The following is a 23,843-nucleotide window of genomic DNA, read 5'->3' as shown; positions in this document are numbered from 1 at the left end:
AGGTTAGGTTATCCGGTTCGGCACATTATTGGTACCTATGTTCCCATTTAGTTGTTATGTTTCACTCCCCTGGTGGTAGACATCATGAGGAATAAAGAAGAAGATCACTTTCCTCCCGACACCCCACTGCCATAGCCACCACAAACGACCTAGCACTTTTATTGACAACTATATAATTTAATTGTACTTTGTTTTTGCCGCATTTGTGGCTTTGTTGGTGTAACTATGGTTTGATGGAATTGTGCTGTTGTCACCCGCCCCATTCCAGATAAATCAGCCGTGGCGTTGTCATAATTCTTTCCCCGGGCTGTTGCGTGGAAGCGCAGTGCTCCCGAGGAGTTCCGATGAGTCATCTTGCCAGCAGTTTCCACGGGTGAGCGAGCCGCGCCCGGCCATTCAGAGTCCAGCCGAGACCGTCCTCCGACCATCGTCGGCATGGGCTTGCTCATCAAAACGGTAGGACTGCCGGGAGCGGCGCGCGCAGCTGAACCCTTTGACCGCGGCAAGGATCGCACCAAGGTAGGTTCTTTTTGTAGAGTTTCCTGATGATTTTCCACTTCCCGGCTATGCGGGGCTAGGGAGGGCGTGCTTGAATCGCCACCCCTATCTTCCGGGGTCAACACGGGTCCTACAGGGGAAGGAGCCGGGAGGGGGGGGGGGCCGAGGTGCTCTCAGAACAGATCGAAGACTTTGAGACAGGGGGGCCCCCTTAGCTGTTTTTCGGTTCTTCCCAGGCTTCACTTCTCTGGGATCCTGAGGATCTTGTTGAGCACACTGGTCAAGTGCCGACTTGCCACTTCGTAGGCGGCGACTTAAGTCATCATCAATTGTCGAGGTGGACTCCATGTGGGAAGGGTTGACAAATGTCTGTAATGTAAATGGGGTATGGCACACAGTGAAAAGTCCAACTGGACGGGCGGTGCTTTACAAAGAAGTCTTCTTTACCTTTACCACTGGTCGCCAGACACCGGACACAATGCCCGAATGACGCCACCAGTGCCTAACAGCCGCACAACAGCCAGCGGGCTTGACACCCGCGGGCTTATCGCCGCAAGGGTGGATGGCAGGGTGCTTGGAAGATGGAATTAGTCATGTGATGATTCACGTGACAGGCACAGGCCCCGCATCCTCACTGCCGCACTCGAGCTCCTGCAGGAGCCTGGAAGCAGTTCGCAATGCAGGTAGGTTCAAAAGGAAGTAAAAGCGTTCGTTTCAGCAGATGAAAGCACATTGTTCCACTTATCTGTGTTGCACTAGAATTGCAGTCACTGGTAGAGTTTCCATTCAACATCGTCAATTGGTATCTAAGGAACAGGTTAGCCCAGGGTTTACCATGGGTATTGGAGAAACCATGTTCTATGGGCCCAGAGCTCTGGCTTTCTATGTCCTGATCATTAAGGAATACAATCTTGGCATTTAAATCGCCCATAATGATAATGGGAGTGTTCGAGGCATTTTCTTCTAATATTCTAGTGAAGACACCATTCGGTGGATTATATATATTAATTATTAAAAGGGGAGGAATGAAGGGCTGATTAGAATTTACAGACACAGCCAGCACCATAGTTGCGGACCAAATAGTACTAGAACATGTCCATGGGGTGCCTGATAGAGGTCGATAATCCCCCCTTCAGTTGGCCTTCGTTGCCAAGCTTTGTATTGTACAGCTACCATCGAGATTGCATTGTTTTTAGAGCCAAGTCTCTAGAAGGGCCACTATACAGAAATAATGTTGATCTGCCAATAATCCATCATCGCTTAGATAGTGTTGATTCCCCCTTGTGTTCCATGATATTACCACATCGGTGTAATCGAGATCAATTCTCGAAATGGGTTTTAAATGCCATTGGCAGTCATTGCCAATAGCCTTCAAATAGTGTTGCACATTTGTCTTGGTCTATCATATGGTTGCAGTGGGTGCTGACTGTAACAATAGGTGCTTTTAATAAGTGATTCTTTTTTCCCGATATCTCAACCGATTGTGTCTGTTGGTTTCTGTCACCAAGCGGAATCAGAGAATGAGTCAGATTTTTTGTTTTGTGAATGGATGTTTCCTTACAGGTATATCCGAAGTTGACAAAAAGATCACTGTGGATTCAGATATACTCACGTGTCACTATGTCTGCACACCATACATTGGTGGTCACTATCATCTGAGTCACTAGCTGATCCGCTATTTTAAAATCCTTTGATGACAACTATACCCAAAGGCACTATAGATGCACATAAATCCAAAATATGGCATCTGTTTAGCACCTCCAGTTTTTTGGTGGAGTCAATTGCCTGGAATTATAGTGCCCATATATAGTTCAAAGGATTTTTTTTTTTATGAGCATCAAGAACATTCTCATTATCCAAGTTAGAGATTTCTTCAAATCTAACAGATTTAGAGGCAAATTTTGCAATGTTGGCATTCAACTTCACGGCTTCTGGTATTACAATAGGATCATTATTGGCACATTCTTCTGTACTTTCTGCTTCAAATATGTTTTGTAAGTCTATCAATACAGCATCAGATATTCCTCTATCTTTTGTAGCTTTCTTTTATTCTTAATTTTACTCACTCCTAGCCAACCATCTAGCAGTGGCGAGGGCACTTTTAATTTAGGATTGGCCAGAAAATATCTAATGTCAGGGGTTCATGTCATTTTTGTAGGTCCTTTCGGGAGTGGTCTCGCAGAATGAGCATGCACAACTACGCTATGTGCCCCAACACAATTAGAGAGTGGTATGGGCTTCACCAGAGGAGTCTTGGTGGGTATTTTAGAAGGTTATCGAATCATTGTTTCACTTTCAATATTAGAGGCTACGTTTTCCTTAACAATGCATCCATTATTAATGCCTCGTATATGTCTACTACTATACATAGGAGCTTGGAAAATATTTTTATTCTTCTTCCTGCCAAGTTTGTTGTTATTGGGCCAATTATAAAGGCTATTTTTACTTTCAGGTTGTTTGTTGTTTTCATTAAGGATACTGTTGGACTTTTCAGTAATGGTATATCTATCATAAATTAGGACTACAGGGGGAAGCCATTATTTTGGGGTGGGTCATATTTCACGTACTTTATGTCACAGTATATTTAGGCATCAATTGTTCTGTGTTTGTGCTGCTATCCCTGAGAGTTTTTCTACCCTTGTTGATACTCTTATGCAACAACAAGGATTGCACATCGAGTTTGCGCTCTATGTTGTCGCGTTTATCAACAAGCGTAGTCAAAAGGTTCTTCAGGGCTGCGAACAGTGCCCCAGTGTCCATGCTAGCAAAGCTCAAGTCTTTAGTGGAGTCCGAGATGCTAACTTGGGACAGACTCCCATCCAGGTTAATCATGGTCTGTGCAGAACAAAGCATCTCATTAGAATGACAACTCATTGCACGTTATCTGCTCAGTGATGGGGTCGACCTCAAATCTACTTATGGAGTTATTAACAGGAGTATTGTCACCCAGCAAATCAGCCATTGAGTTTGACAAAAAAGGTAATGTATTGTGTACTTCAGTTACTAGTTGCGCCCCTGTCATACTCTTTTCAACTATCGCTTCCAAAGTCGGCACTCGCACAAACGAGGCAGAGGGCATAGGGTAACAAGACAGTCCTGTATTTATCAGGGGAGTAAGTACCTCATTCGTGGAGGGCATCTTAGTTTCAGTGCATACAGTCACTTGGGGTAATTTACCCCTACCAATGGTTATGTTTCCTTCATTCACAGGGCCCCTTTCGCTAGGTCTCTGGAGGACTAGACAGAGCAACTTGGAGCCAACACAAGGGAGACTGGAGGTCAAATCGTTCACTATTTCAGATAAGCTATTCTCTTCCTCAATCACAGACATGTGTCTTGGTATATCACAAACAGTTCGCTCAATTTAACTGAAGAAACTAGTCATGTTTGCTAATTTTCCATCAGTTAAGAGACTGGGTTTAGAAATATTATGCTTGCACGTTTTTCCAGAGTGAGGCAGAATATTCAACCGGCGTGACACCAGCAAACTTCAAGGGAAGTTGGCCGGAATGCATCATTCGGTTAGAGTTATGACCAGTTGCTGACCTTAATTCCATTAAATTACATCTCTGGATGTCACGCTAAGCAAAAATGCCCAGTTGTGAATTTCAAGGTCGTTATGTGCCAACCTCCTAGCGAGGTACTGATACGGCACACCCACTCACTCGATCTCAGTCGCAACTTCACACAACGTGCGTGCAGCCTATACCAATTGATACACATTAGTACAAGTTGTAAAGGATACGATCATCGGTTCACTAATTCACAAGGGGTGAGGTCACAAAGTGCTGTTGAGAAATACTAGCGCAAGGTAAACTCACCCGCTCACTTTCACTGGTCACAGTGCACGAAGCATTGAACAGCAAACAGCCACTTGAAAAGCCACTTGCACAAAGCGTGCGCGTGCAGAGAGTGCACAGCGTGCGCGTGCAGAGAGTGCACGCACCATGGATTATATGGGCTGCTGGGTGAATAAGGAGTGGAGCCTCACATGATCACAAAATAAGCTCCTAAAACAAAAACAAAAGTAAATACATACGTATTAAGGTGGCAAATATAGAGTCCTTATCCCTGTGTCTTTGTTTCAGCTTCTTTTACCAATAGTGCAAGTTTGTACCATTGAGGATTTCCAACATTCAAAAACAATCCTGTATATGCTCGTTCCAGCAAACAGCCACTTGAAAAGCCACTTGCACAAAGCGTGCGCACAGAGAGCGTGCGCACCATGGATCATATGGGCTGCTGGGTGAATAAGGGGTGGAGCCTCACAGTATCACACAAAATACCCTCAGTTGAGGATTTCCAACGTTCCAAAACAATCCTGTAAACTTTTAAGTAACTTCTTAGGCTCAGGTTCCATCCTTTCCTTGATTTCAACATGCTCTTTGTAGAATTAATCAATGATGCATTTGAAACATGCAAGCCTTCATGGTGTGTGTGCTTCCACTGCTCTCCTTATGCACTTCCCCGATAGAATCTTTGACACAACGTTTGCATCAAAAAGTACAGTTAAGGTGGCCTCGATGCCTGTACCATCCAAGAAAGAACCAATAGATCGAAGCACCGCCATTATTATATCTAGCTAACCTCGTCCAAGCATCCAGTTCTCTGACAAGTCATTTTTAGCCATAGCTAAAGGAGTTATAGATCAAATTCTGATTAATAAATTGTCGCAGCAGCCATCTTGGATTAATGACATCACACAGGCCCTCTGCCACAAATTCAGACAACTCACCTGGTAATACATGATTATATGCATAATTTGCAATGCACCGCCGGAATTCGTAACTTTCCTTCATTCAAAATCCCACAGAATTACATATGTCCCGGGGGCGTGGCTATAGGGCCATGCAGTAAGACGTAACTCTGAAAGCTCCTGCTGATCCCGCATAATCCTTGTTATTATCGGAGGCTTCATGGTGCTTTGGAGCCTAGTGATGAACCAACAGGCATGTAATTTGGCAGAGCAACGATAGGTGAAAGTTGGAGGCTGTCCATGGAGAGATAACGAAATACAAGCTGAATAGAGTTGGAGAGTTGGAAAAAAAGACGGATGCAAGATGCCCGGCGGAGGAAGACAAAGGGCTGCGTGACGTCGAGACACAAAAACACGGCGACAAGGAAGGAAGAGCAGCTGGTGTACAAGATAGACCGGACTGGACCCCTGGACGGTGGCGGATGCGGAACGGACCATGTTTTGGCCGTGAGCGCACCACAACATAAAAGAACATAGCGTGCAGAGTTCTCCGCGAGAACAAGAGCACTTCCAGCTACCTCTTCGGGGGATGAGAAGCGCGGTCCCCAGGCTGGAGAAGTATCAACTGTTGGTGGGGATTGCAGCAGAACAGGATGTGCACAAACCGCGTGTGCAGTATCAACATTGGAAAAATAAAATAAAAGCCTGAATATTACGTGGACTGACATGGTGGAGCAGCAAGATCCAGGAGAATAACCGGCAGATGGCAGAGAGACAGACCTCGTGGACAGCTGGCGCACGGCTGCTGCAAACAGTGGATATTTGGTGAAGATGACTGGGTACAGCGCAAGGTTTGTAATAAAGCGGCACGATCAATGCAACATGAGGCTTCGTAGGACGGGAATGCACTCATTGTTGCAGAATACCCCGAGCTGATGAACAATTGCCACAGAAGGGACGGAGTGGAGCACGGAACAGCAGCAACCAAAGCAGACGGGAGCACCGTAGGAACCCTGCATCCGCGTGAGCCAACAGGTGCCACAAGGGTAGATATCGGTCCAGGTTCACAATGACTCGGAGCGGTCACAGCTGTACAGATATTACCTATGAAGCAAAGGCAGATTATTAACTGGCAGAATAACTTCCGAATTGTGAGACTTGTGTATGTGTGAGTGAGGGAGGCGAGACAGCTCCCACTGCGGTCCGGCCCCGCCGATGACGCGCAATATGGAAGATACAGCAGTTCCCAATACAGTCCGACCACCGGGCCCGAACGCTGCCAAGATAGTACCAGATAAAGCCAATTTATGCTCTCAATGGAATCCGTCCCAGCCTGAGAAGTACGACACAGCGACGCAAGCGAGTTCAGCGCGGTCCGGCCAAGATAGCTGAACGCTGATATCAGATTATGAGTCTGAGTCTCACGTGGTTTCCACTGTGGACCAGCCCTACCTGAGAGGCAAGACGCAGCAATCCCGGCTGTTTCCAAATGGTCCTGCCACTGTAGCTGAACAATGCCACCAGAGTATAAGACACTGTCCCATAAGGTTTCCTGGGTGAGTCAGCCCGGCCAGAAAAGTCGGGCGCAGAAACATACGCTGTTTCTGTTGCAGGTGGGAAAACGTAACTGAGAGACACCAAAGGAGCACGAAACAGAGCTGCAAGAAGTTCCAAATGGACCCCGGCCCGGCTTAAGAAGCAAGGTGCAATACGGCCAACGTATCTGCATACTGCCTTTGGAGGGTAATCTATAGTGGTTCGTGAGGCTCCCAAAGGGGTCCGTTGTAAAATATGAAGCATTGCTTAGCAATCAAGGGAACAAACTTCCCCTGAGGAACTGGTGCTCCGAGTCGAGGGAAGTGCACATTGGGATTTGCAAAAACACAGCATGATGGTGGCACCACAAAGAAGTTCTGCACAAGACGGGAAAGCATGCAACGGTCCTTGTTGGGATTGAGCCAGAGAGACTACATACAGAGATTGTACCTGCCGTGAGCCCAGGCAGAGGGAGTACACGGACAAGTAATTACGAACTGTCTGCAGACCATAGGTGCAACGCCGGCGAAACCCCAGGGAAGCACAGTGAAGATCCACACCACGAGCCCCCGGGGGACAAATTGGGCGTAGGTCAGCGGAGGAGACGAAGAGGGCACTGACGCTGTACAAAGCAGACAGGTTGTCTGAAGCCAACAAAAGCAAGGGGAAACAATCCTCCATGGACAAGATTGTTTAGCCCACTAGTGCAGTCGAAAGCGTGCATACCCCGACCCCAGGGACTCAAGGAGCAGATGTCCCCATGAGCAGAGATCAGAAGATCCTGGAAGCAATAGCAGCCTTAAAGTCCTCGTTGGAATGCAAGATAGATGCAATGAGTATTGATTTTAACCTCAAAAGACCAGATCTGAGGGCACAGGCGGAACGCACAGGTGCGCTGGAAAAGGATGTGAAACTGAATAAGAATAGCTGCAATGAGAATACCAAGGATGTCGCTGTGTTGCAACAACAAATGCGGAACATGGAAGATAAAGTGTGGAGGAAGCAGAAGGACGAGCCAGGATGAATAATATGCGCATTATCTGGCTCCCGTAAGGAGAGGAGGGCATAAACCCAACAGACTTTATCGAGACCATGCTGCTCCAGGAAATAGGGCCTGGTGCACTTTACGCAGGGCTTCATGGTGGAGAGAGCGCACAGAGCCCTGACAAGAAGACCGCCACCCGAAGCTCAACCACGACCAATAATAGCCCGGATGCTCATTTATAAGGCTAGAGAGAAAATCCTGGAACACTTCCACAAGGGAGGCACAATCAGAAGAGCGCCGGCTAACATCACGGCATACACGGACTATGCATTTCTGGTAAAATAACAAAGGATGAGCTACATGGCAGTCAAGAGGAGACTGCGATAGGCGAACATTAAGTATATGCTTCTGTTCCCAGCCAAATTGAAAGTCCTATACAAAAGCCGGGCTATCTTCTTTGAGACACCGGAAGAGGCGAGTAAATGGATGGATGAAGCGAATCTGGCGGAAGGAGCTGCTGATCAACCGAGAGGCGAGAAGGAGGGTAACGCCTAACCAATGTGTACTTAAGCGGACATATGTCCATAAGACAACGTTGAACACATTTATAAAGGAGGAGGCCATAAATACCAGAATAGTATGTTTAACAAGCAGGAACCATGGGTGTCGGACCTTTAAAGGACCTCACGAGGAGGAGTTGGTCTTTACCCCATATTAGATTAGCTAGTATACTAGCAGTTACGTATCCTCCTGCTGCACCCCAAACTCAGGCACTAGTGCCCGAGATAGAGGTGAAACGCAGGGATGCCTGACCACCTAATATGGAGCTGGGCAATTGTTGGGGAGGGGGTGGGACGGGAGTTGGGGTAGTTAAAGGGGGGTTGGCCTACAGATGCGCACAGAGGTGGATTAGCGAATGTAACGGAGGGGAAATGGAAGCGGGAATCATTGAACGAGATTGCGAAGCTAAAATAGTGGCCTGGAATGTCAGGGGCTGAACAGCTACATTAAGAGAAACAGGGTTATGGCATTTTTGAGATGCCAGAAAATAGATATAGCTCTCCTGCAAGAAACTCATCTTACTAGGAAAAGACAAGATACCTTATCACAGAAGTGAAGGGGAGGTGCCTTGGGCTCAAAATACTCTGCTTAGGCCAGAGGGGTCCCAATATTTGTGGCACCAACAGTCCCATTACAGGTCCTTCAGACCTTCCCCGATAAGGATGGCAGAATGATAGCATTACGGGGAATGGTGGAAAATAGGGAAATGTGTTATTAATATGTATGTGCCAAATCATGACACAGCAGCCTACTCCAGATCCCTATACCGTAGGATACGCTTGTACAGAGATAGTGCGTTGATGGGGGGGGGGGTGATTTTTAACTGTACGCTAGACCCGGCAATGGACAGATCGGATGGCAAATTTACTCATCCAGCCCCTTCCGCTAAAGCTCTGAATGTGCTTTTACATGCATTTAACCCCTTAAGTGCCAAGGGCGAGGTATCTCGTCCTTGGGATTACCTCCCTGTTGCCAAGGACGAGATCCCTCGTCCTTAGCACTTACGGGGTTAATGAAATAGAAAACGTTAGAAGGCATTGAATGGCAAAATACCAAACTCACCAAAAAAGGCCTTGGCACTGGGGGGAAAACCCATGCTGGTCGATGTATGGAGGATGAAGTGCCCGCAGGGCAGAGTATACTCCCATTATACGGCTTCCAAAAACCTCTATATGAGGTTAGATTACGTGTTTGCAGGAAAAGAAGCTCTGGGAGAGTTCACAAAGGCCGAATATAAAGCAAGAGTCCTCTCGGACCATGACCCTCTACTGGTCACGTGACAGTCCCTTTCCCCCCAGAGCCAGGATCCCCAACATGGAGACTTAGGGTGGAGGCACTCAAGGATGTGGGGTTTCGGGAACACATGAGTACAGAGGTGAAGGAATCCTTCAAACACAATACGGGCAGTGTGGAATCTGCAGGCACATTGTGGGAGGCTTTAAAGTGGTGTGGTTGTAAGAGGGCAGCTATTGCAAAATCGAAAGGGATGCAAGATGTTATTAGGCAGGAGCTGCAGATAGCAGAAGACAAACTAGAAGCCATAGATCAAGCAGGAGATAGGACCCTGGAGGAGGCTACAGAAGTGTCCCGTCTACAACATGAATGCCGGGAGCACCGGAAAAGGCTGAGCAAACTTAGCTCTAGGAAATATGAGGAAAGACAGCATGCAGAAGGAGACAAGCCAGGGCGCTTGCTAGCCTGGCTTTATAAAAATGAGAGTAAGCAGGAGACAATTAGAGCGATGGTGGGTAGTGACGGTGTACTGTGCAAGACGCAGGAGGGGGTGAACAAATGTTTTCATGATTATTACAAGCAGCTATATGAGGAAACCTCAGAGTGCCACATGTCAGAGATAGACAAAGCATTGTTAAGAGATTAATCTCCCCAAACTGAATGCGGAAGAAGGGACAAGCTGGAAGTTCCCATCAAGATAGAAGAACTAGAGTATGTGATAAGGGTACTACCAACTGGCAAAGTCCCAGGAGCACATGGGCTTTCCAGCGAATTCTATAAATAATATAAGGCGGAAGTCCTAGCCCCACTACTAGCAATGTTGAATGAAGCGCTGGACATGGGCAGGCTGCCTGGGTCTTTGAAAGAGTTGGTAAGTGTCCTCCCTTCTTAAACCAAATAAGCCGGCTACAGACTGTGGCTCATATGGACCCCTTACATTACTTAATCAAGATGGGAAGATTCTTACATCTTTAATGGCAAATAGGCTCAAGCAGACCATCGCCAAATTCATACATTCGGATCAAACGGGATACATCCCACACAGGAATATTACAAATAACCTAAGAAGATTACACCACATAACAGATTGTACCCAAGGGGATATGCAGTTGGCAGTGGCGTGGCTCGACGCAGTCAAGGCCTTTGACTCAGTCAGATGGCCTTGGCTGCTAGCGTTGCTAGAGAGGTTCGGTATTGGACCCACATACATAAAGTGGATGCGGCTGCTGTATAAGGAACTGATAGCGAGGGCCAAGACAGGTACAATTATTTCAAAACGATGGCAGTTAAGCAAGGGCACGAGGCAGGGGTGCCTGTGGTCCCCAATGCTTTTCATTTTAGCGCTAGAACCATTAGCGGTCTACTTATGGGAGGAATATGAGGAAGCTGGCATAGTCACACCGGGAGGGCGGCATCTGATTTCATTGTATGCTGATGACATGCTTCTGTATTTGCAACACCCCAAAAATAAATGTACAATACATCCTGGATGTGATGGAGCGCTATGCGGCCTTGTCTGGCAGAACGATCAAACCCACAGAAATCAAGTCTGTTCCCTTTGGGGGGATATGCTGTGAGACCCATGCAGATCTTACCGTTGCTGCCAATCAAGTGGGAGGTAAACACATTTAGGTACTTGGGGGTTGACATTTATCATGATCCTAAGGTAGAGCATGCACAGAACACGGTGAAAGCAGTGGACAACATCGAGACCTCTGTCTTTCTGGGCCAGATTGCCACTGTCCATGATGGGGCGAGCAGCATTGCTAAAGATGGTAGTGCTGCCGAGGCTCCTTCATTATTTCGCAAATGTCCCGTTTGCAATACCCAAAACGTTTTTCAAGAGGCTGCAAGGTATAGGTAGGAGCTTTCTGTGGCATAATTTGATATGTAGAGTGGCACTGGGGAAGCTTCAGAACAGGGAGGCATAAAGGTGCCTAATTTTGAAGTATATTTTGCCGCTAGCCAGTTGCAATTTGTGGCCAAATGGCTGTCTGATGAGCAAACACCAGAATCGCGGTTACAACAGGCAGTTGCACACCGTTCTTTCTGAAAGCAGTGATATGGATAACCGACCCTCGCGCAATACGCCCGCCCTTGCTGTTGAGGCTGGGGTGTGTAATGTGGCGTAGGGCGTGCCAGTTATTGTGGAACAGATACCGCTAATTTATTTATTTTATTTATTACATTTGATTATATACCCAAACCAGGGGGTGTCACGGTGTAGGATACAAGTTTACAGTAAAGCTTCCTGCTTACAAAGGAGACAGTTATCAAGTAATAACAGGAAACTTGACATGGTAGTTACAAGCAAATAGTGGTAAACATTAGTGTAGGCTTACAGTTATTTAGCACAACAAATGGTTTTAATACAGACATGTTAGAATTTGTTAAATAGCCAGGTTTTTAGTAATTTCTTGAAATGGGTATGGGAGGGTTCGTTGCTTAGGTTAGGGGGGGGAGTGAGTTCCAGATTCTGGGAGCTGCTACAGGGAAGCTGGAGCTACCTGTTCTTGAGTTCTTGAAGCGGGGGATGAGTAAGTGCGTGCTGGAGTTTGATCTTAGGGTCCTAGTTGGCGTTTTGCGTGTGAGACATTGGTTAAGATAGATGGAGTTTTGTGTGGTAAGTGTTTTATGTAGTATTCTGGCTTGAATGGGTAGCCAATTAACCTCTCTCCTAGTCTGTGAGATGGGGTCCCTTTTTTTATGCCAAGTGCTGCTCTTAGTGCTTTATTTTTCAATAATTGTAATTTGGTTACATTTTTCTTAGTGGTGCCTAGCAAGAGTATATTACAGTAGTCTAACTTAGACACACAATAAGGGCGCTTGCTAATTTCGTGTAGGCATTATTCAGGGTGGGTGGGAGGCACGATCCTTGAGGTACACCTATAGGCACTGTTATTGGATCAGACGCCTCCTCTCCAATGGCTACTCTAAACGTTTGTTCTGATAAGAATGATTTGATCCATGTGGTTGCGTCATTTGAGAAATTAAAGTTTTTTTAATAATGCTAGGCATAGTTTGTCATGGTCCACTAGATCGAACGCAGCGGACAAGTAATAGTAATAAGCATAGGTCATTGAGTCTCTGATAGCGTACATCTGATTCTTTAGGTCAAGTAATGCTGTCTCTGTGCTGCGTTTGGGACCAAAGCCGGATTATCTATCACCTAACAAATGAGTATTTTCTAGGTGTGTTTGTACTTGGATGTATGCAATTTTGTCAATTATTTTAATGAGGAAGGGGACTGTGGTAATGGGTCTATACTTCGTGGGAACAGTGGGATCCGGAGTGGTTTTTTTAAGTAGTGGCGTGACCCAGGCTTTTTTGATGTCTGATGGGATGGAGTTGGTACTGAATGATGCGTTAACAAAATTAGTGATGATGGTTACTAGTGTGGGAGCATACGTCTTAACCAATTTCGCGGGAAAACTGTCTCCCCTGCAATTTGATGGTTTGAGTGAGGGGATGGTCTTAAGTACTTGATCTTGGGTAACTAGAGAGAAGTTGAACTGGGTTAGTGATTTCTCATTGTCAGTCAATACCAAGGGTGTGGTTTCAGCAGTGTGAACCAATAGCTTTCTTTTTGTTACAATTTTGTCTTGGAGTGAGTTCATTTTGGTTGCTAGAGCATTCTGTATGGTGGTACACCATGCTTTACTGGCAGTAACTGTGCTAGGAGGTGGGATGGGTGTTTCCAATTATCTAAGAATTGAGAACAATTCTTTACTGTTGGATGCAGCATTGCTAATAGGTGTATTCAGGGAGCTGGCTTTATGTGTAATCACTGCACGTTTATATTTTTTTGTGATTGCCTGGAGCTCTTTTCTGCACTCATTGGAGGGTTTTTTCTAGTTAGATGTTCTAAAGCTCTTTTGTTTCTTCTGAGTTCGATAAGTTCATAATTGAACCATGAGTTACTTCGTTTAGCTCTGGGTAGTTTAGACTTACGTGGAGCTATTTCAGCAGGTGTGGTAGAAAAAGGAGATGCTGTTAGGATTAGTATTAGTTTTGGGCAGTGCATCGAGTAATTTGCTGAGAACTGGGGTCAGATTTTCTGGTGTGAGATTGCGTGGGTTTCTCATCTTTATTGGCATGGATGGGGGTAAGGGTGGATCTTGGGGTATTGTTGTAGATACATAGAAGAAAACTAAAAAGTGGTCTGACCGGGAGATTTCTAGGATGTCTTCAAGTGTTACTTTAGTATTCAGGGTTAGAATCCAATCTAGGATTCTACCTTTTGTACGAGTAGGTGCATTGACAATTTGGGAGAGCTGCATTTCTTGTAATGCGTTATGGAAGGCTGTGGCTATGTGGTCACGAATGTCATAGAAGCCCAGGTTGATGTCTCCTAGTAGTATGAATTTAGTCTAGGGTTTAAGGAGAGGGGTAATAAGTAATGGGATGTCTAAATCCGGGTGAGGAGTTCGGAGCTCTATAGATTATGAGGAAATTAATGGTCGTTTTGGGGTCAGTAGTTAGAAATAAAATAATATCAAAAACTATCAACGCTCGTACACAAGTGTTTCAGAGCGCAACAAGGCAAGGGAGGGGAACAGGGGACAACAAAACAGCGATCTTACTAGGCCCAGTGACATTGAAAACGCGCAAATGCATGGGAGAGGGGGAGGGGAAAAGTGCATGTAAGGGGAGAGAAGTGGAAAGTGCGAAGCAGAGGAGAGAGAGATAAATAATAATAAATAAATAAAAAGGCAACAAACAGTGGTAGTGCAGCCATCTATCTGCAAGTGCTAGGTTTAAGTCAGCAGACAGGGTAGGTCTGATAAGTGCAGAAGAAAGGGGGGGGCTGTATGGGTACAGATACAGACCCCGTGCAAAGGGTGGCCCGGAGGCAGTGCAGGAGGGTGGCAGGGTGGGCAGGTACCTGGGCCCGGAGGACAGAGGGTGGCCAGGTGCATGGTGCTAAGAGAGAACAGATCAGCAGGGGCGAGGGGGGCGAAGGCAGAAGGAAAGAGGAAGGTCTTGAGGTGCTTCCGGAACCGGAGATGGTTCTCCTCAAGTTTTAGACTGTTCCAGAGGGAGGCCCCAGCCGAAGGAAGAGATCTACCTCCAGCTCGTTTCTTTGAAAGAAAAACGACTGACCCTGAGGGAGTTAGAGGTAGAGGAGCGAAGAGCTCGAGAGGGGAGGAATTTGCAGAGGGATAGCTGAAGGTAATTTTACCCAGGCCCCAGAAAGCCTTGTGGACAATGCAGAGGGTTTTTAATTTAGTCCTTGCATCCATTAGGAGCCGATGGAGAGATTTCAGAGCTGGAGAGATATGATCCCAGGGCTTGAGGCCAAAGACAAGTCTTGCAGTCCTGTTCTGGATTAGCTGCAGAGGGCGGAGAGTAGAGGCAGGTAGATTTAGAAAGAGGCTGTTACAATAGCCCAACCTAGGGAGAACCAGAGCTTGGGATACCATGAGCTTCTGGAGGAAGGAGAGGAAAGGCAGAGTACTTCTGAGGAGGTGCAGTGGGAAGTTTGACTTTTTAGAGACCTCAGAGATGTGGGCGGAGAAGGAAAGGTTGGAGTCAAAGATGACCCTGAGGTTCTTAGCCTCACAGGTGGGGGTAGGAGGAGGGCCAAGCGAAGCCACCAGAGAGTGAGGGGAAAGGATGGTGAAGGTGTGCCGATGAGGAGGATCTCCGTCTTGCTGGCATTCAGACAAAGATCATTGGAGGCACACCAGTCTTGAATGGCAGTTAGCCAATCAGAGATGAGAGAGGGAGAGGAGGTGGCCAAGGGCAGCCTGAAAATGAGTTGAGTGTTGTCAGCGTAGACTGGAAATTTGGGCAGAAAATGGCAATGCAGTGGCGAGAGTTGCCAGGTACTGCTTGAAAAGCCAATTTTAAGTTTAAGGGCTAGGAGCGCATAGCCGTCTATTATTTCTGTTTTGCAAGATTTAAACTGTAAGGCGGTTTTGGCAATGATGGCTACACCTCCCCCTGTGGCGTCTGGGCGGTCATTTCTGAGAATGGTGTAGTCTGGTAGGATGGCTAGAGTGAGTAATGGACCTGAAGCTGGGTGGAGCCAGGTTTCAGTCATTACTAAGAAGTCTAGTTGGTGTTCCAATATGATGTTGTGCACGTCAATGGCATGTGCACCTAAAGACCGCACATTTAGTAGCGCACATTTCAAGTATGTATTAGGATAAGAATTGTTTGCAAGGGGTGTGGAAGGTGGATGTGTGAGAATTGTATTGGCAGGCTGAACGTCGGTGTGGGAGTATTGTAATTTGGGTTGAGGTGTGGTGGCTAGTGTGGTTAACTTATGGGTTGGTGATTTGGGTAACCTGTGTGGGTTGTTGTTAACGGTGCGGTGATGGTTGTAAGGAGGGTTTCTCTGTTTCAAATTTGCAGAGGGGTGCTGGTAGGTGCGGGTGGAGAGTCTGAGTCTCCTGGTGACCCCTACCTAGTATGGGCCTCGAGAATGCAGCGGTGGGGTCATGCGTTCTGGAGCTGAGGTGTGTCTGACACGTGGATCCTAGGCAAGTGGTAGTAAGGTTGATATTAGCGGAAGGGCTGTCAAGACTTACTAAGCTAGGATGGCAGGAAGCGAGAGTGAGTTCTGTAATTACTGTGCCTTTGCTGAGAGTTTGTACTGTGATGTTGGTTTTGTTGGCTATGTAGGAGAATGCCGCTGTTTTGGGCAGGAATGGCGTGGGGCAGGGGAGTGGGTGATGTCTAGGGCAACCGATACTGGCTAGGCCTGTTCCTTGATCGATATAGACACCTTTGGAGCAGATTCTGGTGCCGGTCGGACTATAGTCCTGTGGGGGGGATCACGGTCTGCTGAGCCAACATGGTGAAGTTTATTGACGCAAAGGTGTGCAGGGTTGTGTGGTAGAGTAGGCAGATCAAGATAATGACAATTAACATTGCAGTAGAGGTTAGATGGGCTAACAAAGGAAGTGTGCGGGACAATACCTTGAAGTCTCTGTGCGGTTTAAGAAATGGTCATCAAAACACATAGGTAGCAATTGGGTGAGCAATAATACTAATGCGACCAGAGCAATCTAAATAGAATCTAACATTTCAGTAACGGACAATCATTAAGGAGCACGAACGAATCCCAGGAATAAGCTCCAAATCAAAAAGGGTAGCAATTGGGAAAACGGCCATACTATTGCGAGCAAAACAAACTAAATAGATTAACATTTCATTAACAGACATTTGTTAAAGATCACGTGTCAATCTCAGAAATGGACATCTAGTAGCATGTGTAGCAAATAGTTGAACATTAATAGTACTGCGGACAGAACAAACGAAATAGAATTTGGCGTTCCAATAAAGAGCATTAATTAAAGGACCACGTGCGATTCACACAAATGGATATCAAATCACATAGGCAGCAATTAGGTAAGCAATAATACTACTACGAGAAGACCAAAGTATTTAGAATATAACTATTTGGTTATGGCTAAGAATGTAAGAACAGTAATGAAATGGAACATTCATTGGGCGCACCATATGAGGCAGTAGTGAGCCTTAGGGGGTAAAGTCAGGGGACACACAGTTGGCGGAACAAACAAACTTTGGCGTTTACGCAGTAATACTGTTGTACGCAGCTGTAGGTCTAATCGTGATTGATTAGTGCACGTTGATACAAAGTATATTGTTGCAGTCGCCGGTTCAGCAAAAGAGACGTCGACAAGGGTCGAGGGCTCCTTAGTGGTTATTAATTCAAATAGGCTTAAGTGAGCCGCGATCGGTCGGAGACAGCCTGGTGCGACGTAGGTATTACGATTTAACTTGAAGAAACATGGCTTTGGGTGGTTACAGGATGTGAGAAGTGATTAGAGGTCGTAAGTGATAGTGCCTGTGGTGACAATGTTTGCAGGCATCAAGGGGTGGCAGTGGTACGCTGATAGTGGGAAGCTGGAAAATATGAGCAATGGTAACTAGAACTCGAGCTCTACCGAGGGCAGATAATCAAAGCTTACCCGATGGTTGAACAGGTCATCGTTCCCAAGAAGGGGGTGGGCGCAGAGCAGGGCTGTGGCTGGTCCCGGCTCCGACAGGCTCTGGACAGGAGCCTTAGAAGTTGCGCCTTTGTAGGTGGGCATCAGGTCGGTTTAAGCAGAAGGCTTCAGCCAATTTACAAGCAGGCTTTGTGATACGAGCAGACTGCAGTAATAGAAAGATTCCAAAATTTAGAGGGCAGCCATCTTTGCGTGTGGGATTCCTCATGCTTTCCTTGCATAGGAAGGGGTGGATGAGCAGATGCAGTTAAATGTGAGGAAATACTGGGAACCGAAAGGAGATGTGCTAAAAGAAGGGTTACCCAGGGAGTTTGGGGAACTGATAAACAACATTGGGGTGAACAAGGGGCAACACCTCACGTATTTCTGCCTTCAAAGGAATCTTAGACGCAGATGGCCAGAGACAGGGACGCCCTTGCAGTTAGATGAGACGATACATTTTATGATATATCAGAGGGAGGTCATGAAGTCTCGAGGATATATGAGCTAATGATGTCCAAGGTGGGAGATGTGCTAAAGCAGACGAGGCGGAGTTGGGAGGCAGACTTGCAGGAACCAATATCAGAGGCGATGTGGACAAGGGCCATGGCATACCACAAAAAGGTGTCCAGAAATGCTCGTTTACAACAGATTCAATTATATGTGACCCATAGAGCATATCTGATCCCGTACAGAATAGCAAAGTTCAACCAGGCAGCAGCGCAGTCATCCCCGAAGTGCAGAGAGATTAACACAGATCTGGTTGATATGTTTTGGGCCGGCATAGAGATTGGCAGATTCTGAGGAGTGGTAGCCCAAGTAGCCCAAGCGCTGGCACAGGCAGATATCACCCTGGATATTGGTTCGCCCCCAAGCTTGTCTGCTGGGAAACTTCACAGGACCCGAAAGAGTGAGACATGTTAGCAAGCGTAAGGATTTGGCATATGTACTTGCAAAACATAGCGATGGGATGGAAAGCACATGCAAGACCATCGGTGAAGGGGTGGTGGGCGGACCTGATAAAATGGGCAAATACACTGTGGTTTGGCAAGAAACAGTGGGTTGGTACACGGAACAAGGAGATGGGGGGTAGATGCTTGGAGGCAATTAATTGCGGAATTGGCCACTTCTGAGCGGGGCACCATAGATTCGGAGGAAACACCTGTACAGAAGTAGACTGTGGCAAAAAGGGGCACTAAGGTATATATTGGTGTGGTCATTTTACTATTAGGTGCGATGTAGGCCGGGGAGGGGGTGGGAAGCAGACAAGCAGGTCATGATATGATATGTTATTTATAATGCGCTTAATACCCAGAGGTTTCTAGGCCCGGACCCGGGGATCCAACCCGTGTAGTTTCGTGTTGTCTTGCTTCCAAGGCGAGCACGTTTCCACTGAGCTATCCTCCCGAGTCATGTTGAGAAATGTGATGTACATGTTTATGCAAGTCTGTAAGTGTTATGTTTGTTTAAAATATATATAAAGTTTTTAAAAAAAGAATTGCATATGCCTCTCAACTATATAGTCTGGGCTGGCATATTCAAAAGAAAGGGAACAAGAATAGCAGAGTTTTTGTCTGGGTATTTCCACGCAAAAACACTTTAGGCTTTAAGTTTAAGAAACGTGTACTGCTTTTTTGTGGTTTCATATTAAATTGTAAGTAGTGCATTAACCAAACAACAGTGACCATCATGTGGAAAGCGCGCTTTTAAAACAGATTTACATCGCGATTGACGAGTGGTCAACGGAGCACTTTTATGTCTGCTAAATGTATCTTTAGCTAGAGGCGGGGAGAAGGGCAGTACACTAATTATAGGGGGTGGGGGACAAGCATCAAATAGGGTGGACAAGTGCTCCACTTGGCCCCTCCATTGGGATCCCTCCGCTGGAGACCATGCAGATGGCCGCGGCGCATGGTGCAAACCCCAGTAGCTTAACATAACATACAACTTGTTACATATTAGAAAATGAACGTTTCTGTCTATGTTAAGCAAACAGGTGGCATAGAACTCAAGGAGAACGTTAACACGTTTTTAAAGTTTGACTCACAAGAGAAGGCACTGATTTGAGTACCCAAAGGGGTAGTGGCATTCGGCTGAAAATGTGTCCCCTCAGTGCTTGTATTGCTAAACATTCACACTTAGTAGGAGACTTTTCGGAGACAAATGATCTACCACGCTGTTTATGCCACAGACATGTGACACCAGTGGGAAGTCCTGCTGTATTTGTTAGAGGATGTCCGGCCGGTCACCGATCACGTGCTTCCTCTGATCACACCTATGGGAGGACTCCAAACTAGGTCTATAGGACCCCAATAAGTGCAGGGTCCTGTGCACCCTCCCACGCAGCTCACCCATGCATTGTGGCGGCAATACTATTACTGCCTGGTGGGAACAGGGGCACTCTATGGAGATTGAGAGATGCGACCAAGACGACGCGGTGTGACTGGCGTTTCTGGTGTGGGTACTAAAAATATATTTGGAAACACCATGGCGTATGGCGCAAAATATGTATATGCGGAGATTACAAACACCGAATCAGCACGATTCCAAAATAACTCTTTACTCTCAACATGTCTGTCCTCTAAAGGTAGGTTTGGAGATTGCGGCATCGTTTTAAATGAGTTGCGGATTTTGATACCGAGCAGAAAGACTACAACCCAAGCTCTATACACTCGCGGAAACGTGGTGTGTGCCAGCCGCGCGATTGTAAGGGGAGAGAACTGAACAACAGTCAGTGGCGTCCTCGCAATTACCTCATATTACATGACGCACCTGCGGGGGAGTTGAAAACGTGTTTCCGAGCGGGAGCAGCTCATGTTTCCCCCCTAGAGTCAGAGCCCGTGGGGGACACCACTGCAGAGCCCGTGGCGCACGCTCCCTCTATGCGGGGCTCGCGAGGTTATTGAAAGTTCAACAGGAGGGCACACCTACCTAAATTCGCACATCACAGGACAAGAGCCTCGTCTAGGCCGCCAACCCCCCCAGCGCTGAGCGGGGCACTGCACACAGACCAGCGCGCAGGTGAAAGGTGCACTGGGACAAGAGGCGGGGAGAGGGAGACAGGCAGCCCGGCGGTTATATAACTGCTAATTCTCCCAGAATCCTTTTGCCCTCTCGCCGAATACCACTGAGCCTGTATCGTGTGTCACCAAAAATTAACAGCCTGGTGCTGCTGGGATAACGGGCACACCCTTAGGGCAGGGGGTGGTGATCAGGGAATCCAGTGGTGGTTTTAAAAGCCATCAATGAAAATGGTCACAGTGCTGCCAGTGCCACCGTGATCCCATATCATCATGTGATACATAGGTGTAAGTGTAATATAAATCATTGGTACCCCACACCACTAGCTCGTTTGCTTTTTACAGAGCTTACCTTTAGTTCAATGGCTCAAGAAACACGTCCTTGGCGCTTTTTCTTTCTCCTGAGCCAAATATAGAATCTTATTTGGGCGAACTTTGAAGTACTGCCAGTTTCCCAATTTTCTCTCTCATTTTCTCTCTCTCTCTCTTTTTTCTTTTTTCAAGGTGCATAAGCGTTTCTTTTATCAGTGCCCGAGCCTTTCATATGCATGATGGACCATTTCCAACTCAAAAAGCTCGCAACATGCACTGTTGCAAGCAAGTGGGTCTTGGCGCTCTGGTGGATCTGCAAGGCAAGGAGGGAGGTGGGTAAATTAATAGGGCTGAGCGGGGGGAAAAGATCAAGAGGGCTGTGATGTGCTGTTGGCAGCTTCAGTTCAGTGACACTGTTCACTGAGCGTGGATGTGTTTTTTGGTTGGTAGCCACCTTGTGTTGTTGGGCGATACAATGTGTGGTTTATATCGTTGTTGTGCAGTTTGTTGTGCTGTAGAGCTATAGTTGTGTTTAGCTCAGTTTGAGAGGTGTAAGTAGAAGGGTGAGTTTTTTTAGTAGGGTTAGTTACCAGTACCTTTTCTACCCCGCTGTTTTGACCAAGTGCCACCCAGATCCCTTCCCATTTAGTACATTCTGGTGTGCCGCAGTTACCACCCCCACAGGTTCCTCCAGGAGGGATGTGTGCCCGGTGGTCTGTCCGTGCAAGAGCAAGACACCTCTCTCCCTCCCGTTTCAATTCCATTTTAGGCTCTATCAGTGGTCCAATTACGACAGACCCCATCTCCCTCCCTGGTTTCCCCCATTTACAGTTTTTTTTAAAACTTTTGTGACTACACCCAGACCCAAGAGTATCACAGCGTTAGGTACATAGTGGGTAGTATATTGAAAACAGTGAAATAATAAAGACAATGGAGGAGGAAGTCACTACAGCAGCGTAATCATATTTATCGAACAACCAGGTTTTGATGAGTTTCTGGAAGGAGGTGTAATATTGTTCATTTCTGATGTGGGCTGGTAATGAGTTCCAAAGCGCTGGGGCTGTGACGCAAAAGCGGATACCTCCGGCCCTGTTGATCTTGAAGCGGGATGTTGGAACTGGATTTTAGCACCCGTGAGGGGATCTTTTGAGAAATGCAGGTGTTGAGGTACAGGGGGGGCCTCTATGGATACATCGGTCAGCGATGGATAGCGTTTTGAAGTTCACCCGTGCTTTGATTGGGAGCCAGTGGGTTTCTAATCTGGTGGCTGAGATTATGGTCTGATCGTTTTAGACCCAGGGCCGATCGCAGTGCCTTGTTTTGTAATAGTTGTATTTTGGACATGTTGGCAGCAGTGGTGCCCAGGAGCAGAACATTGCAATAGTCTAGTTTTGTGAGGATCAGTGCTCGTGCAAGCGTGAAACAGTTACTTGGTGAGAGGAATTGCCTACTCAGTGAGATGAGCATTGCAGTGCAGTCCATGCAGGATGCTAAGGCATTGATATGCTTGGTCATGGATAGGTCAGCTTCCAAGTGTACCCCTAGTGTCTTGATGTGCTTCGAGAAGGGAATGGCGTGTCGTCAATGCAAAAGCATGCAAAGGAGGCATCTAGGTGTTTGAGGCGGTATGGGGCGCCCACAATGAGGAGCTCAGTTTTGTTGTCTTTTAAGCATAAATTATGGAGGCCATCCGGTTATGAATTGTGCTGTAGCTTGAGTTGATTTTGACAGTCTCGGGCGTGATCACCTGTGTTGGGATAAGTATTTGTGTAGCATCTGCAAAGTTAGTATAGATGGTATCGCTGGCATCCAGGAGATCGAAGAGGGGCTTAGTGTAAGTGTTGTAGAGCTTGGGCAAATCGCAGGATCCTTGAGGGACACCAAGAGGAGCCAGGATAGGGTCGGCAGCGGCATCACCAATAAAGACTCTGGTGGCGCATTCAAAGGAAGGGTCTAATACAGGCAGTGGCTTGAGGAGAGAAATTTAATTTATTGCTGAGGTGTTGGCACAGGATGTTGTGGTCGACTAAGTCAAAAGCTGCTGATAGGTCTAACGGCAGGAGGATGGGCAAGTTGCCAGAGTAGCAGATCTTGTCCATTTGGATTTTTAAGTCCAGCAGGGCAGTTTCAGTGCTATGCTTGGGACGGAACATAGCCTGTCTGTACCGAGCGGGTGGTTCTGTTCCAAGAATAGTTGAACTTGAGCGTAAGCACAGCGGTCTAGAATTTTCATTAGGAAGAGTACAGAGGTGATGGGGCAGTAGTTGGTGGGAATGGTGGGTTCTTGCGACGGTTTCTTAAGGATTGGTGGTATTGAAGCAGATTTTATGTTTGGAGGTACAGTGTTGGTGGAGAAGGCGGTGTTGGAAAACTCAGTGATGATAGGTGATAGTGTATGGGCACATAGTTTCACAAGGGGTAACCTTTACAGTTAGTGGGATTTAGCGCTTGAATGGTGTTCAGCACTATTTCTGGTCTGAAATTGCAGAAAGTAAAAGGGGGGGGGATCAGCAGGTAGTTTGCCCCAGTGGATTGGGAGTGAGGGAGAATAAGGGGGGCTTTGGTAGTCAGCAGGGTCCTTTTAGCATTGATCTTCAGTAGTAGAGTGGAGATTTTGGCGGGACAAGGCATCTTGTATTGTTGCGCACCAGGCTTCGTCCACCTGGAACTGGAAATAGGTGGGATGGGGGTTTCCAGCTCTCTGAGGATGGAGAATACTTTTTTTGTATTGGGGCTTGCATTGACCATTTTGACATTGTAGTAGTTTGATTTGCTGGCTACTATTGCTTCCTTATAGGCCTGGGTTGTCATTGCGAGGGCTGTGCAGTTGCTGGGTGAGGGGGTATTTATTGGTTAAATACTCGAGAGAGCTTTTGTTTCTGCGTAGGGTCACCAGAACTTCAGTGAACCAGGTGTTAATTGGGCTTGTGGGGTTTGGGTATTTTACTTTTTAACAGGGCATGTTGGTTGAGAGTTTGAAGCAGGCATGCATGGAATTAGTTGGCAAGGGCTGCAGGGGAGTGAGGTAGTGCTTGGGTGTT

The 23,843-nt window shown here is 46.8% G+C and overlaps 1 protein-coding gene across 2 annotated transcripts in view; it reads right to left on the bottom strand.

Annotated features, from left to right (window-relative positions):
- The window catches only part of LOC138580854 (very long chain fatty acid elongase 4-like), a 298,176-nt gene extending 277,639 nt beyond the window's left edge, over positions 1 to 20,537 (bottom strand). Inside the window, exon 1 of one of the 2 annotated variants that reach the window (XM_069651730.1) lies at positions 20,402 to 20,537. The gene's annotated coding sequence lies outside the window, so the exon portion shown is untranslated. Of the gene's footprint in view, positions 1 to 4,319; positions 4,339 to 20,401 lie in introns of those variants that run through there. The other variant, XM_069651733.1, reaches the window with a different exon arrangement.
- Positions 20,538 to 23,843: the final 3,306 nt, after the last annotated feature.

Source organism: Ambystoma mexicanum, chromosome 3p (genome assembly GCF_040938575.1).
Source record: "Ambystoma mexicanum isolate Mex_15411 chromosome 3p, UKY_AmexF1_1, whole genome shotgun sequence".
Classification (NCBI taxonomy): Eukaryota; Metazoa; Chordata; class Amphibia; order Caudata; family Ambystomatidae; genus Ambystoma; species Ambystoma mexicanum.
This window is presented reverse-complemented; position numbering and strand designations above follow the sequence as displayed.